A 16,273-nucleotide genomic window follows, 5' to 3' on the forward strand; every position below is an offset into this window, starting at 1 on the left:
GCTGTAGGATTTCATCTCTAGGGTTTACAAAGCCTTTGATGATTCTCAGATCTCAGTTCCACAGAATAAAAATTCCACCAACCTTTAGACTCCTTCCCTCCCTTCTTTTTTGTATAGCATTTTGTACAAATTCACACGTCAAAAAATGTATATTTTGTTCCATCAGAACAAATTTTGTGACTCGTCAAGGTCTTAATGGTTCATAACTACACGGGACATTAATGGGACCTTAACTACATGGGACCTTAATACACGGGTATTTCATGGGATTCAACTTTATTTTTGGTTCTTTATACATCAAGTATTGTATTTCAAGAAATCTTTTCAGTGTCTGACACTTAAAATGTTACACTAAGTAGAAAGTACACTGAAACTGTAAAATTAACACCTAGGAAGAAGTGTTTAGACTGGGAGTTTCTGAAAAGAATTCTTTATTGTCTATGGGTAGGATGTGATATAAGCTCTTTAGCCCATGTGGTAAGATTTGTCTTACCCATTTGTTTTGTGTGCCTCCCAGGCATGGTAGGACTTTCAAGGTAAAACAGGGAGATTCCAGGCCAGCTTTTAAGCCTTTTGCTCTTTGGTCCTTTAACTACTCAGTAACTTGTTTCTTATTTCAGGTGACTAAAAAACCCATTGGAAAGCCCATGTTCTCATAAGAGGGATTCCCTTCTAGCAGGGAACTCAGGATAAAAGATAACATCACTTTTCAGAGTAGCTGAATTTAGGCACTAGACACATGGATTTTCTCCAGAAGGCTTAATCCTTTACTTCACTTTAGGGCTGGGTGTTAAGAACATGAGCTCTTCCAGACTGCATCCTTACAAAGCAAGCACCTCCTCTTTGGTGCTGAGGCAACCCCTTGTGCCTCAGCCTGGTGGAACCCTATATATAGCCCTTAACATAACTAAGAAGAATAATATATTTACTGAGTGCCTGCTATGGGTCCAGCACTGTGCCAACTGTTTTTGTGACATTTAAAATCTTCACTTTAAGGATTGAAATCTATTCTACAGAAGTCCAAATAATGGGTTTAAAAATCAAAGTTTGGGTGTTCAGATGCTGTTTCAAGCCTTCTCTTTTAACCTCAGATTCCCTTTTCATAGTAAACTTCCAAGGGATACATCTGCCATCATTTTTTGAACACTCCATTCAATAGCTTCCATTTACACTTCAGTTCCCATCTTTTCTATGAATGTTTGTTCCCTACCTTGTCTGGCTGGGTCTCCCTTTGTGAGTCCGCACAGCCCTTACAGTTTTGTGACACAAATACTTTATAATGTTGTTTTATACCACTTTCTAACTTTGTGTATAATAGTTTTGCTCTTGAACAAACTCTAAGTTCCATGAAGAATTTGATACCTCTGTATCCCCCACATGGGTTTGAACTTAGTATGTACTTGACTGACTGAGACGTGAGAAGAGCCACTTCTTAGGGGAGCATAACTCCCTCCTGGGCTGAATAATACCTAAAGATCTCAGGATTTGCTCTTATTATTAAAGCAGAAGAAGAAGTAAAGTTTTGTTCCTCTTGTTTCTGTCATTTCTGAGGAGGGACAAACCTTTAGTGAAATGAGGAATGCACCTGAAGACAAATTTAAATAAAGTCCAGATGAGGGAAGTTCCACCATAGAATCTTAACCTTGCCTCTGATTCTTTGCATCTTTACCAGCCCAGTGAATTTTATGGAATTTTAAGAAGAATCTTGCAAGGCATAATTCTAGTGGAGATGAGTGGAATGCCAAATCACTTAACAAAATTGTTCTCACCTTTATCTGAAAGATCTGCCTGCCCCATGTATCCAGTTGTATGAAAACCTGAAGGATAATATGCAACTTCAAACATAATGTATTTCTTGTAATAATATGAGTGTCTAACTATCTTGATAATAAGTGAATCAATATTATTTTTAAAGAATAGATAATCTTTCCTTTAGCAGCAAAGGATTACTTTTCACAAGACTCCAGAGTGATTTACCTCCTCTGCCATTTCAAATTGACAGACTAACAAACTAAGGCTAAGGGACTTGCTTACCATCTCACTGTGTAGCCCTTTGTCTTTAGCAAGAAGGAACTTTCTCCTGCTCTTCTCAAGCTTCTAGGCTAAGCAGCTCCTTCCTTTTCTTCAGATGTAACAGCAGCAGTCACTTAAGTCTTGTCAACCCAAATGTGATGAATGTTTCACATTCCTTTTATGATTTCTGCTCAGAGATTTGTTTTCTGTTTTGGTTCACTTAAAAAAGAATTTTAAAAAGAGGGAGAAAAACTTAGTTCACCTTTAAACTTTTGTTCCAACCCTGGTGGGCCATGAGATACAGTAAATCTGGCAGATTTGCTTCTGTCTGCTCCGCCCATCTTGAAGGGCTGACCTCATCTTTGAGGCTGTACTTGGTACAGTGATCTGGAGTTCTCACAGCCTCCAGTACTATAGTTGTTAATCTTTTCTCTGTGCTTAAGAGACTTTTTCCTCACATCCCTTTCATTCTCTTAAGCTAATTTTTCTGTAATGATATGATCAGTAGCTTTTATTTTTATATAGTCTTCAGTTCTGCTTGATCGGTGTACCTACCCTCAAGGGTTACTGCTCATTATTCTGTCCTTCCCCAGTATTGAAAGATGCTTGTGGTGGATGACAGTGTTTCTTTTTTGGGGTTTTTTTTGTTTTTTTTTTTTTTGTTAGGTATGTGGAAGCCAAGGCTATAGGAGGCTTACCCAGGGAATAGATGGTAGAGACAAGAAGAATGGAACTTGGATTTATGAACCTTTATTCCTACTAATTAGTTGTACTGTTGAGATAAACACTATTTGTCCATGCCAACTTAGTGTTATTAGTAAGTAAGCAAGGAAGCTTGGAGATTATAACTATATTCTGGTTAGTTGGGTTTTTTTGTTAAACAGCCCCACACTGTTTACCTTCGCTTAATTTTTATGTACGCTGACCTGTTTTACCTATATTGCTTTATCAGTCCATTAAAAAAAGAGCAGAGACAGGGCCATTGTGCAAGAGCTGCTGGTGATCTTAGTCACTGTCACCAATATGGTGCCAATCAGTTTTAGTAGGTGTAGCTGGGTTAATGACATCGTATATTGTGTAGAGAACTTAGTTGCTGGCCTGCCTGGTGCTTAGCACAGTGCCTGGAAGATATTAAGTAAATGTTTGCTGCTGAGTTACAAGCCCTAGGCTGGCTTCAATGATTGACATTGGAATTACCTAACTGAAACTATAGAAAATTCACTCCTTTTCTGTAAAACCTGGCAGATGCACTGAATGACCCATAGAAACTTGAGAGTCAAAGTGTATGCTTAGGAAAAGGCAATCTGCTGGTTTCTCTTTATGGCAAGGACAAGCTGTTTGGGTCCAATGACTGCATCTTCTAGGTCTTCATATGAGGCACAGAGATTAGGAAAAACAAAGGTACCTACACTTCCTTAAAGACAAAAACCACTACATTCTGCTCATCCATATTTTGTTTCCCACCCATTCCATGCCCCATACTGTGTAGTACGAAGTACATTTTACTGCATTGATTTCATCTGAGCCTGATTTGTTTTCTGGTTTTTGTGCTTGTATCAGTTCAATGTGGTTACTTCAGATAGTGGCAGAGATTTGTTTTGGGCTCCTGAACAGAATCTCAAAGAAGGGGCCTTTCCTAGCCCATAGTTTTCTTACCAAGTAAGGAGCTTCTAGGTTGTAATTTATTTGTTGGTACATTTATTCAGCACCCTTCTTGTCCCAGGGACATGCTTACTAACTATAGCGAGGTACTTTGCCAGGCACTAGGAATAAAGTTGGTTGCAAAATTGACCCTCAGGGAGTTTATAGTCCAGGAGAAAGACAATAAACAAATAAGCCGCTAATGTGTAATTTAGTGTCATGTAGCAGTGCACTGTGTGAAGGGAAGTAAAGCAGGGTAAGTATCACCAGGAGCTCACAGCCTTCATTAGTTACTTCCTCTGCAGTTTTCAGGGAAGTTCTCAGTTGTTTTAAAGATATTGGGTCATTGTGAGTTTTGAATGGGACCCTGCTAGCTAGGGAGGTCTGGAGAGTGTAGAATGCTTCGTTGGAAGATGCTGAGAAGAAGTCAGTTGTCAAATTAGAGGTTCAGACCTAAATGTCTTTGACATAGAGCATATATACATTCTTCCTAGGGAACCACTCAACTTTTAAGCAGAGTGAGCTTTGCCACCCAGAAGACCTTTAAGTACAGTTATTATTTGTTTCCTTTGTCTTTCTTTTATCACCCCCCTCCATTGTAGTAGCCTGGTTTAACTCTATTGGTTTTTACCTCCCTCCTTTGCCTTGCCTTCTTACTACTTATACTCATTAACAAGAACTTTGAACCTTTCTGTTTTCTTTTTTAATGGATTTTGTATCCAAATTAACACCTCTAGTGCCAGGGCTTCTTCTGGGGCTTCTGCCTTCATCTCTTCCTAGCACTAATTTAAGGGGAAACCAAAAGCTATAGCCCAAGAATGCAGGGGGCCCTGGCTCTGCCTCTGAGTAATTTTGTGTCTCTGAGCCAAGTCACGCTGTGAACTTCAGTTTCTTCTGTAAGGTGAGGCATTTGGATCAGATGGCCTCCAAGGCCTCTTCTAGCTATAAAGCTCTGTGGATATTCCTTGCCAGAGAGAGAGAGAGAGAGAGAGAGAGAGCGCTTCTCTGGGGCCTAGGGCATCCCATTGTTCATATGAAAAAACTTATGATCAAGTTTCTTCTCAAATTCCCATCTATGGAGTTGTGTGTTTGCTATTCTGATGTAAGATGTGATCTCTTTTACTGATAAAACTGTCCTTTAGGCTAGAATCCGTAGTTACAGACAAAAACAAGAAGGTGAGTGTATGTCTGGCTACACCTTTACCTGCCTTAATGGTACACTTACATACCTATGGCTCTACATACCTTCTTATCCACATACCGCCCCCCCCCCCCAATTCCTCAAGCTTGTCGTTAAAAAATAATAGTGTCTTTAAGAGTTAATCTTATTTTGGAACCAATAGGGAATAGGAATGTGAGGATGGTCTAAGTGGAGAAAGAACACTGCTAATGTGTTATTCTGTTCTTGGGCTCAGAATTAAAATTGCTGCTGTCGTATCTTAGTGTGCTCAAGCTTCTGAGAGAAACAGCATGAAAAGGGAATGCTTCTCCATATCTGAAAAAGAACCAAGGGACTTTCCTTGGAGAGCCTTCCCACTTTTGTTTTTCTCAGCTTTTCCAGTCAGAGGTAATGTCAGAATAGAAGAAAGTCAGGGGAGAGATAATTTTAACTCTGCTTTTTAAGAAAAAGAAGGATGCAGGAGGGCTTACAACAGTGTTGGTGATGATCTGCTAGGAATTAGTGCATCTAACATTCAAAGTAGAAACTGACCCAGCACATATTAAACATAAGTGATGGGGTTGGTGGGCCCATAAATACTGTAGTGATGGCAGAAGCAGCCACAGAAAAGTTTCTTTGAAAGTGTGTGATGCTGGCTGCATATGCAGTGTCCCTTCATCTTTAAATCCTTACTTAAAACATAATTTACAGAAACTAAACAATCAGATTAAATTGAAGCTACATCCATAGTCAAAAACAAATTAAATAAACTTTTAAAAAAAGTTAAAATTAATGATACTCCCAAGAGGATAAGGTAGGATGTGTTAAATTTTTCAGAGATAATGACTGGCTGTGTGAACAACAGATTTCAGTACATGAAGCAGGTTGAGACCAATATTGGTTTACATCACATATTATGCCACAATATCCAGTCTTTTATAAACAGTCCTCTTCCTGCTCCCGCCTTCCTTTTCCCCTCAAATAGGAGGCTGTATTTTTTTCTCTGTTCACCTTGTAAAAGCATTCACTTTGCTCTGAAGCATTAGATATGGACAGAACATGACTTAAGAAGAAAATGGAATTTTATTCTTGGTGCTCCATTTTCACTTTTTACCTCAAAATCCATTTATTACCAAAGTCATTTTTGGGGGGAGGAAGGCGAGACAGAGAAACCTAAAACAAAGTGCACAGCCTTTTGAGAAGGCAAATTTATGGGAATTGCAAGTAGACTTGAAAATAAAGTTCAAGCTTGGTTTGTGTTTTCATATTGCCTCTTTCTATAGATTCCCTCACAGCATTAGGAAAATATAACAAAAATACAAGTGCTTCACATTTAAGGTCAATTGCCATAAAAGGCAAATTAATTTATTAAGCATAAAATTTGTATGTGCTTTATTTGGAAATGCAAAAATTTATATTCCATCTATCTAAAACATTTTTTCCATCATATAGAGTGTCCCCAGGACTAATAAATGCTCATTCAGAGAGTCCACTGTGTGATAATGTATCTACAACAAATCTTGTTTAACTTTCAGTTTTAAAAGGGGTCTCAATGGATGATTTGTTTTTGAACGATGCTTTATAGTTAGTAAATGGAAAAAAAGTGTGGAATATTGGAGTGTGTCATTTACAGAGTAAAAAGTGGTGCTTGCCTTTTGTAAAAAAAAAAAATAATAATAATAATAAAATAAAATGCAGACCCTGGGAAACACAGCTGTTAGAGATTTAATAGAGGTTATGATTTTCAACAGATGAGCTATAGTTTATGGTACAGATGGCACTTTGGGTATAGCTGAAACAGTAATTGATGGTTTCTGTTTCCCTCCCTCTATCAGATTCAGAAGAGTGGAATACCTTTTTACCAAAGGAAGAATTTTTCCGTTTCCAATTACAGCCTATATGAAATAAACAACTTTTCTGTGCATATTTTGTACTTCTCCACAATGACCTGGGTGTTGGCCCCTCTTTCTTATGGTAGGCTTCCCTAGATTTAAAATAATAGTTTTGGAGAAATCCTACTTTTCAGTACTAACCTGCAGTTCATATAGCCTATCTTCAAACCAAATAACATATAATTTTTCTTTTAGAATACTAAAACCAAAATCTTGCATTGCTGCAAACAAAATTAGCAAACTAAACAGAACTATGAAGCAAAAGTAGTAGGCACCAATATTATATGCTTTAAAATACTCAACCACAGGAATTACTAGAAACAAAGATAAATCCCCAATCTGGGGCATATAAACAAATGCTGTTTCAAATGATAAATAAAATATAGATGCTATTTAAAAAGAAAAATAATTGTCAGACATTTCTTAAGTTTTATTTTACAATGTATGTTCAGACCAAATACAGTTTGAGTGATACATGATTTTTTAATTTCCTATTCCAGTGTTTTAAATGTGACATGGTGTATTTTATTTTTTAATTCTTCTGCTAATTTTTATTCTGAAATGTGATTTTCATCCAGGTGTTCAATTATCAGATGGTAAAAGTTCATTTATAGCAATAACCTATTCAGGGTTCAGATGTAAGTTCAAAATGCCACTGATTGACAAAATTCTTCTATAGGCTTTACCTTTTAAATTAGTGTTTCTACATAACACAACAAACTGTGTCCAAAAATATTACTCTAGAGAAGCTAGCGTTATCTTTTTCAGTTTGTCACTTATCCATTTACTGGAGTTGAAGTAAAAAGTTGGAACTCAAAATTATGAGTTACGTCTGACACAGACTGCCATATGCTTTTGCTCGTAAGATTTTTTTGAAGCTTAAAAAGCTCAACTTTTTAAGTTAGAGTCCTCCTAATTACAAGCTATATTTCTAACAGGGATTTTCTGGTGTTTTGTATGAAGATTCACAAAGGGGAGGGGGTGAGAAACGGCACTAATAAATCACTACCATGTGGCAGTGTTTCGCACTCTGCTCTTGTCAGACATAAGGGAATTTAAGTCCGAGGAGAGAGAAGATCAGGAGATAGAGTTGTGGTATTACAATATGCTCCCTCCCCCCTCCCGCCCCCGCCCCCATTCCCAAAGATTTCTCCATACAGGCAGGATTCGGTGTGCGGCTCGCTTGGAGAATGTAATATATAGTCATTCCCCAGCTCTCCTCATTTAAAATCAAATCTGAAATCCGTTTTCTCCGTGTGAGTAAACTTTCTAAGTTTTGTGTGAGTTTTAAAAGGTTTTGAACCCAGAGTTCATTGGACGCGCTTTTCGAAACCTGTCTGCAGTTCGTGATGCTGGTAACTTTAAAAGCCACCTACAGTCAGCCTGGCTGTCTGACAGCAGTGCCCCTTGCTGGAGCGGAGCGGCTCTCCCGGGCTTACCTGAGCTGCCTGCGCCGGGGCCGGGCGGGGGGCCGGGCGGGGGCCGCTGTCTGGCGGCGCTGCGAGCGGGCTGTGCGCGCTCCGGGAGTCGCCCGAACAATGCGAGCGGGGCGCCGAGCGCGCCCGGCCTAAGGGCGTTACGTCACTGCGCTGCCTTATAAGGCGCTTCGCATGTGCGGCGCGGGCGGCGGGGGCGCCGGTGACAACCAGATCCGCAGCGGCGGCGGCGGCGGCGCGGCAGCAATGCGCCTCAGCTCCGCTGACGCTCCGACCGTGTGAACGGACTGTCGGTCCCCGGCTCCCCGAGGAGGGGAGTGGGCGGCGGGCCCGGGACGCCGGCGCCCTCCTGCCTGGCTAACCAAGTCATTGGGGGTCATGGTCGATCCGTTAGTAACTTTTCTCCCTCCGGGGCTCTAAAGCTTCTGTTATTGCCTCAGATTCTTAAATGCACATCCTGTTATTCTTATTTAAACTTTTGTAAATACATTTTTGTTACATTTGTTTTTTGGTTGCTGGGGGGAGGTAGGAGAGGGAGCCAGAAGTTTTGTTGGTTTTTTTTTTTTTTTTTTTTTTTGAGACATCCCGAGGTGATTGAGACTTCAAACCTTCTCCTTCCTTTTTGTAAAGAGTAGGGGTCCTCAGAGGATAGTATTTTATTTCCTGATGATGTAACTACCAAACAATTCTTGAAGTGATGATGGGAAGGCCAGATGAAATCTTTTTTTTTTTTCAGTGTTTTTCCTGAAAGAACCTCCTAGTTCCTCATTTCTGCATGCCTGTGTTTAACGAAAGTAGTTAAAACTAATCAGTTTATTTGGCAGAGAAAAATATTTATTAAAAGTAAAGATAAATGTGTTGTGCTGCACTTTCAAGACAAAGTATAAAAATAGAACTTTAGAACAAGTTTTAAGCCATTTGTTCCCTGCCACCAGCAAACAAAGACAAGAGAAGAAAAAAGAAACTGACCAAATATGACCGAATTAAGCATGTTACCTAGTGTGGGGCAGATTTTACTTTTATAAATTCTTTTTCTGGGAAATGAGAATTATGTTCCCAATTATTTTGCACATCAATAAGAGAAGTAATCTCTGAAAGTCCTAGCCAATTATATGAATCTGCTAAGTAAATTAGGGATGTGGCTGTCTTATTTGCAAGCTTCAAATGAATTGAGTAAAATTTTGAGTCTATTTAACTCTTTTTAAATAAACAGTAAAATAGGATTGTTTCCTGTTATGACATACATATGTCTATAGAATTGTCAAACAGGAGTAATGAAAATAGCTTGTATCTTTTCCTTAGTTTGGAGTAGAGAATGCCTGGTTGCATAGAATGTATAGTTGGTGAAAAAAGATACAGGGCACAGAATGTGTGTCATCTTTGTTAAACTGTGGGCTCACTGGGGCGCCTGGGTGGCGCAGTCGGTTGAGCGTCCGACTTCAGCCAGGTCACGATCTTGCGGCCCGTGAGTTCGAGCCCCGCGTCAGGCTCTGGGCTGATGGCTCGGAGCCTGGAGCCTGTTTCCGATTCTGTGTCTCCCTCTCTCTCTGCCCCTCCCCCGTTCATGCTCTGTCTCTCTCTGTCCCAAAAATAAATAAAAAACGTTGAAAAAAAAGTAAAAAAAAAAAAAAAAAAAAAAAAGTAAAAAAAAAAAATAAACTGTGGGCTCACTTTAATAGTTCTTCTAGATCACTCTGCCTACAGAGAAGCCTGTTAAACTACTCCTGCTTTTTATATGTACTGTTTTAAGAAGCTAATGACCATACCCTTCAGCTGAGCTTAAAATTCAATATTTGATTTGTATTTTCATATTAACATTTTAGATATTGGTTTGTGAGTTTTGTTACTCGACCTTATAGTTGTGGAGTGTATTTGAATCTTTTTAGTCTCCTGTGCTTGCCTTGTACTTATTAACCATGTTTTTGAGACTTTTATGCTAGATTTGATTTATTTCAAATGAGATAAAATGACTGCTGTGAAAGTCGCATAAACACCTGAATCTCAGTTGCAGACTACTAACATAAAAGATCTTTACCCAAAGCCAGCATTTTTGTAACCGATTTTGCCCCCTTTCCCCTCATAGGTACAGAGGTTTCCTAACATTGGACACCATCTTTTATTTCCTTGCCACATTTTTTATACTCATGTTTTGCATTTATTTTCATATTTTTGACTTCCCACTTCCCCTATAAAATCTGTCAGCATTATTTCCTCCTTTTCTTTAGCTGCAGTAGCTGAAGAACAGAGAAGTTAAGTGGATATAAGACTTGCCTCTGGTTATGAAGCCAGAGAAGAGAGGATCAGGACTTCTCCTCTTTGTGTGCCTTGCCTGGTGCCCTGTTACTTTCTGAAGCAGTGATCTCTGACCCAGCTATGACTCAGCATTCCGGCTGAGATCATGGTGTAGACCCATTCTCTTCAGGAACCAATAATAACATTTGTTGTGCTTTTAGTTCATGCTAGCCACCATGCTTAGTGTTCTACATGCACTCCATCATTTTATTTGCATAACACATCGTAAGGTGGTATTATTCATACTTTTCAGATGAAGAAACACATTTGGAAGAGTAAAATGGCTTGACCAAAGTCAGACGGCTATTAAGGTAACAAATGCGGAGATTTGAACCAGTGTTTATATATACAGCCTTAGTCTCCTCTTAATGGTTTGCTCAGAATCCCTCAGAAGTGTTGGTAAAGAAGTGTTCAGATTTAACTGAGAAGTTTCTATGTTTCCAGACTGAATGTTAAACTAGGAAAACCAAAACTGACCTTTGCAGCCCCCCCCCCTCCCCACCAGAACCACCCTAATTATGCACTGAATAACCCTAGGGAAGTCATTCACATTGGAAACATCATAGATTTGCATATTTATTAAGACAACATTTTTGAGGATGTTGACAAGTCTTGTTCTAATAAAATCAGAATATTATGACATTTCGCTACAGATGAAAGTCCAGGGTCTTGAGTAGGAGGGTATCTTTATCAAACTGATTGGAGAACCCTGGGTCTTGTATTGCTAACTCCAGCCAGCCATTAGTAATGTACTCCACTGGCCACATGAATCGACAAGTAGACTTTTATTTCCCTCTCCTTTCCTATGAACATTCTCTTTGAGATGTAGTTTTTGTTTTCTTGGCTTCTGACGTGTATTCATTATCAAAAGAATAGTGTTGTGAGCACGGTGCCTCAGTCTTGGCTAAGAAAACTTTTACTTTTTTTACTGAAAAATTTCCTGCCCAGTTGCTGTATGACCCTTCTCATTTTATAAGGCAAAATTTCCTACAAATAAGTATAGCTACAAATTAAAGGCATTTCTATAATAAGTAATTTAAATTTATGATCTAAATCAGCAGTAGCTTTAAGTTGTGATTTGGAAAGGGTACTAAGGAATTTTTCTACCGATCTAATTGCTTTCTAATGAGGAAGAGGGGTTTGTAGGCAGCAAGGGTGGAAACTAGGATGTATCAATTCAGTTGAACTGTATGAATCACCTTGTTAGATAGTCAAAAACAGTTCAGTATCAGCAATTTCCCCTGGTTCAAGCTAATGCCAGGAGTTTAATACAGTGACCACGGCAACCGATGTTATTAGCAATGTCCACAAATGTTTAAAAATACCATTAATGTGTTACTAAGCATGTCAAATCCAGTTTCTCTTTGTGAAATCACTACTCTTACTTTCTTTCATGTCTTGTCTCCCTGCCTTTGTTTCTACTTGTGACTGGTGAAGTCTTCTAGTCATCCAAATAAGTGCAAGAGAAGCAGTATTCATAATGCACCTTTCTTACAGCTGCCCACAATTTTCATTACTGCTTCTTTCATCAGTTAAGGGGTCACTGCACTGTTGGAATCTGTGGGATGGTAACATTAACTTTGAATGTGATAATGTTTGCTCTTTTGCCTCCTCTATAAAATAGTATACATGGAAACATTGTAACATACAAAGAAAAACAACAATTCTTATCACAGGCATTGTTCTGTTGAGAAGCTGAGTATAGTGGAGACAGACCCAGGATGGCATGAGATGGAGGCAGAGTTCTGTGGTTTTACACTGCATTAGGCTGCAGTTGGATTGGCCAGAGTGTGACCCTTTGGCACTAAAGTATTTCTATCTCAGGGAACATTCTGACACCTCACTGTCAGGCTTCTTGCAAAGCAGCTTTGTCTCTGAGCATTGGGCTAGCCTGCCATGTATCTGGTGCTGATCTCTCCTCTGCTGCTGTACAACCTCAGAGGAATGGATTGAGCACCACAAGTGGGCAGCTATAGAATGTAAAGCCAGAAGGGAAGTTTGAGGGCAAAAGCACCTTCTCTCCATGCCAAGAACAATCAGTTTTCTTTCTTCTTCTTCTTCTTCTTCTTCTTCTTCTTCTTCTTCTTCTTCTTCTTCTTCTTCTTTTTTTTTAAATAGCATTTTACTTTTTCAGTATGCTCCATGCCCATCATGGGGCTTGAAATCACAACCCTGAGATCAGAGTTGCACATTCTATCCACTGAGCCAACCAACCACCCTGAACAATTAGTTTTCTAACTGACCTGTTCCTTTCCCTCTTCTTCCTATTCCCCAGGTGTCTTTTGACTAGTTCTGTACACATAAGTGCCCACAAAAAATATACCACATCCCCAGGCAGCAAGCACTTGCACTGTGTGCCTATGGCCCTTCACAAATAGTGGGCTACAGTGAACCTGGATTTACAGAGAGACCCTCTCATTCTTATCTGCAACCCAGATCTCCTGTCCTCCATAGTCCTTGAAGTTTCCAGAGGCTCTTCAACTATTCCTGTTCATACTTTAGCTGACTTTGATTTTATAACAGGGATTTATACCCTTGAAAGCAAACTCAGGCTGATTATAGCAACAATGTCAGTGGTAATACAGTAGTAATGTTAGGGAATGGGAAGCCTGTTAGTAACATGATTTTCTGTGGCTTTAAAAATTAATTTTAAAACAGTTCAGTGCCCATGATAATTTGGAAAATGCAGAAAACTAGAAAGACATTTTACATCTAGTCATACCACATGAATACTGCCAACTATTAACAATTTGATGTACAGTTGACCCTTAAACACAGGTTTGAACTGCATAGGTCTACTTATATGCAGACTTTTTACAGTGTAGTCCTATAAACGTATTATTCTATTGATTTTCTTAATATTTTTTCTCTAGCATACTTTATTGTAAGAATACAGTATATAATACATATACAAAATATGTGTTAATTATATTATTAGTAAGGCCTCTGTTCAACAGCAAATTATAAGTAGTTTTTTTGGGGGGAAGGCAAATTTGTACACAGATTTTTGACTGCACAGGGCTTGGTACCCTTGATCCCCACATTGTTCAAGAGTCAACCACTCTATGTTTCCTTTTAGTCTTTTTATAAACATTTGTAAAACATCTTTGTTTTTACACTGTGGGCCATATGTGTGTATTGTGTCTTTTTATCGTTATTTATATATTTTAATCATGTTCATTGCTTTTCTGTAGATAGTGGGTCATTTAAAAGCATATATTTGCATACTTTCTCTAGAAATGATACTCGTAAAACCAACCACTACCTGCTGTCCCACTGACAGTGCTATAGTTTTTGTTCTTCAACAAGTGAAACAACAAAGTCTACATTTAAGAGATAATCTCCTGTTGATCCAGGGACCTCCTGTTCTTGGTTTACGTGGGATACTATGAGTTGGTTTTGGGACTCCAGTGAGCGTGCCGATAGGTGAGCAGAATGACTTGAGGAGAAAGAAGAATTGATAAGATGACACCACCATAAGATTATTAAATGGGAAGCTGGAAAAGCCTGCTATTTAGGTCCAGTTCATTTGCTTATTTATTTCTGCAAACAGTTTGTGTTTCCTTGGTAACTAATAATAGTTTTGAGAAACTGTTGAACTCACAAGTATTACTGCAAGAGTAAAAAAATCCTCGAATCACAGAAATTAGAGACAGAAAAGACCTATTAGGTCATCTTTTTTGTCCCTTGCCAGTACAGATTGTTCTCAGTGCTTTGTCCAGTCCCTCTTTAAAGAGACCTTGTCAAAAAGTTTTACCCCATATCTTTTTTAAGTAGTGCATTTTTAAAGAAAATAGTCAACAGAATATAGTTGTGGACTTTGATTTCAGGCTAAATATTTGTAGAGAAAGATCTCTGGGTTCAAAGTACAGTTGAACAGGTTTTATTAGTTGGAAGTCATTGGTATAGTTTAGGATGTCATTGGAATAGTTGGCTAAGGGTAAAAAACAGCTGGGTAAGTTACTTTATGTGTTTTCTTTTATCATTGGAAACTCAATTATAGAAAAACAGGATAAACTTTTAATCGTATAAACTCACTGAAATGGGTCTAGAAGGCCTGAGGAAATAAAGTGTTTAGGAAGTAGAGTAAATGGTTCATTCTAAGATTAGATTTATGAAAGAGACATCCTGTAATCTCCCTACTGTCCTCAATTCTGCATTGTCCTTTATTTACAGTTAATTATTGCTTGATGTGAAGATGGCTTCCAGTTGTAAAATCCCCTCCCTCAGTCAAATAACTTCTTCCAAACCCCAGAAGGACAGCATAAAACTGTCTCATAGAGCAGTCAGTGGTGGTGTTACAGACTAAATGCTTCAATTCCCTATATTATAATTAAAGATGTCTTCACTGGGAAAAATGATGAACAAATTAAGAAATGTGCTTTGAGTTTTATTTTGAAGAGTGATCATTTCATTAAATCACATTTTAGAGTATAAAAGACCTTACAAAATATCTACTCTATTTATTGCCATCCCTTGTTCCCCCTTTTTAAATAGATGAGATAATTGGACCTCAGAGAAGTGAAAGGACTTGTCCTGAGGTCAAAAGCAAATTGGTGACCCAGCCACTATGTTTTATGGGCCTGCATATCTCTTTTTCGGAAACATGAAAAATCAAAAATGGCTTAATTAAATAATGTTATTAGAACTGTCAGAAAGAATATATCTGAAATTATAATTAAAGTTAGAATAATTTATCTAGGTCTGTAGTAACTACAGAAATAATTTGAAGCATTAATGAACTAGTTATCCACTTTATGGGTGAAAAATGCAATATTTTTGTTCCATTTATTTTAAATTGAAGATCTCTGTATTGCTGGTAATCGAATCAAGCCACTAAGATAGGCCATGGATTGACAACTCCAGCCAAAAATTTAATGGAGCAATCTGAACTTTTAATATTAATTCTGTTCTATCATTTAACACCGTTGTCTTGCATGCTTGCCAAATGCTCATTCAGTACATGAGAAATGCTGTTGTCATTAGTTAGTGCTGAATAGCTCCAGGGATTTTTTACTCCCCAACAAGTCCATTCCATTCCAAACTGAAAACTGCCTTCCTCTCACTTCTACTGGCTATTCCTGGTCTTTCTAGGGAGTTATAATGAATAAATACATTGCTTTGACATGACAGTTTTTTAAATATTTGAAGACAGCTTGTTCTGAATCTTAAACTATTTGTATTTTTATAATTTGAGCCTTTTCATACCCTGTTTCTAAGCGTTTGTGCTCAGAATGAACAAATTACTTCAGTATATCAGGATTATCTTCCCCTTTACAGACTTTGTAAAGTCTTTTGTATGTGTGTGTAAACATAAATTTTCTTAGCATTTCAGGTAACCACATCAGACTGCTATGTCATTGTGCTTACTGATCACCAGCCTCCTACTGATCAACTACATACCTATGTATTTTCATCATGTACTGCTTCTGTAATACAGGTTAATCCTTTCTATCCTATGCTGGTTTTGTTTATATTACATCTTTGTTACAATAACAACAATAATGGACGACACATTTAATGTTTAATGGATGCCATGTAATATATGCTTTACATATAATATCAACTTCGATCCACATAATGACCCTGTGGGAAACACAACTGAGGAACAGAGAGATTAAGTAACCTGTCCAAGATCACAGAGCTAGTAAATAGTGGCACCAGGTTTTGAGTTGCAGAGAGACTTCAGCAACCTCTGGTAGAAATAATATTCAGTGTTTTGTAGTAGGATTTGGACTTAGGGGATAAACGTAGAGGCATATAACTTTGTAAGTGATGATAGAGAATAGATCTTGGAGAGAATCTGCTTCCCTCATCTTACAGTTTACATTACTACAGGG

General features: G+C 38.3%; 2 protein-coding genes across 5 annotated transcripts in view; one reads left to right on the forward strand and one right to left on the reverse strand.

The window, feature by feature from the left end:
- Positions 1-16,273, forward strand: part of CMSS1 (cms1 ribosomal small subunit homolog) — a 380,184-nt gene that overhangs the window by 51,339 nt on the left and 312,572 nt on the right. The gene's annotated exons all lie outside the window — the stretch shown is intronic.
- The window catches only part of FILIP1L (filamin A interacting protein 1 like), a 112,981-nt gene that overhangs the window by 42,214 nt on the left and 54,494 nt on the right, over positions 1-16,273 (reverse strand). The window contains exons 1-2 of one of the 4 annotated variants that reach the window (XM_042955244.1): positions 8,145-8,160; positions 2,035-2,232 (exon numbers count right to left, since the gene is read on the reverse strand). The exons of 1 other annotated variant lie outside the window; for it this stretch is intronic. The gene's annotated coding sequence lies outside the window, so the exon portion shown is untranslated. Of the gene's footprint in view, positions 1-2,034; positions 5,782-8,144; positions 8,272-16,273 lie in introns of those variants that run through there. 2 more of the 4 variants (XM_042955245.1, XM_042955243.1) reach the window with 2 other exon arrangements.

The sequence above is a fragment of the Panthera leo genome, chromosome C2 (genome assembly GCF_018350215.1).
Source record: "Panthera leo isolate Ple1 chromosome C2, P.leo_Ple1_pat1.1, whole genome shotgun sequence".
NCBI lineage: Eukaryota > Metazoa > Chordata > Mammalia > Carnivora > Felidae > Panthera > Panthera leo.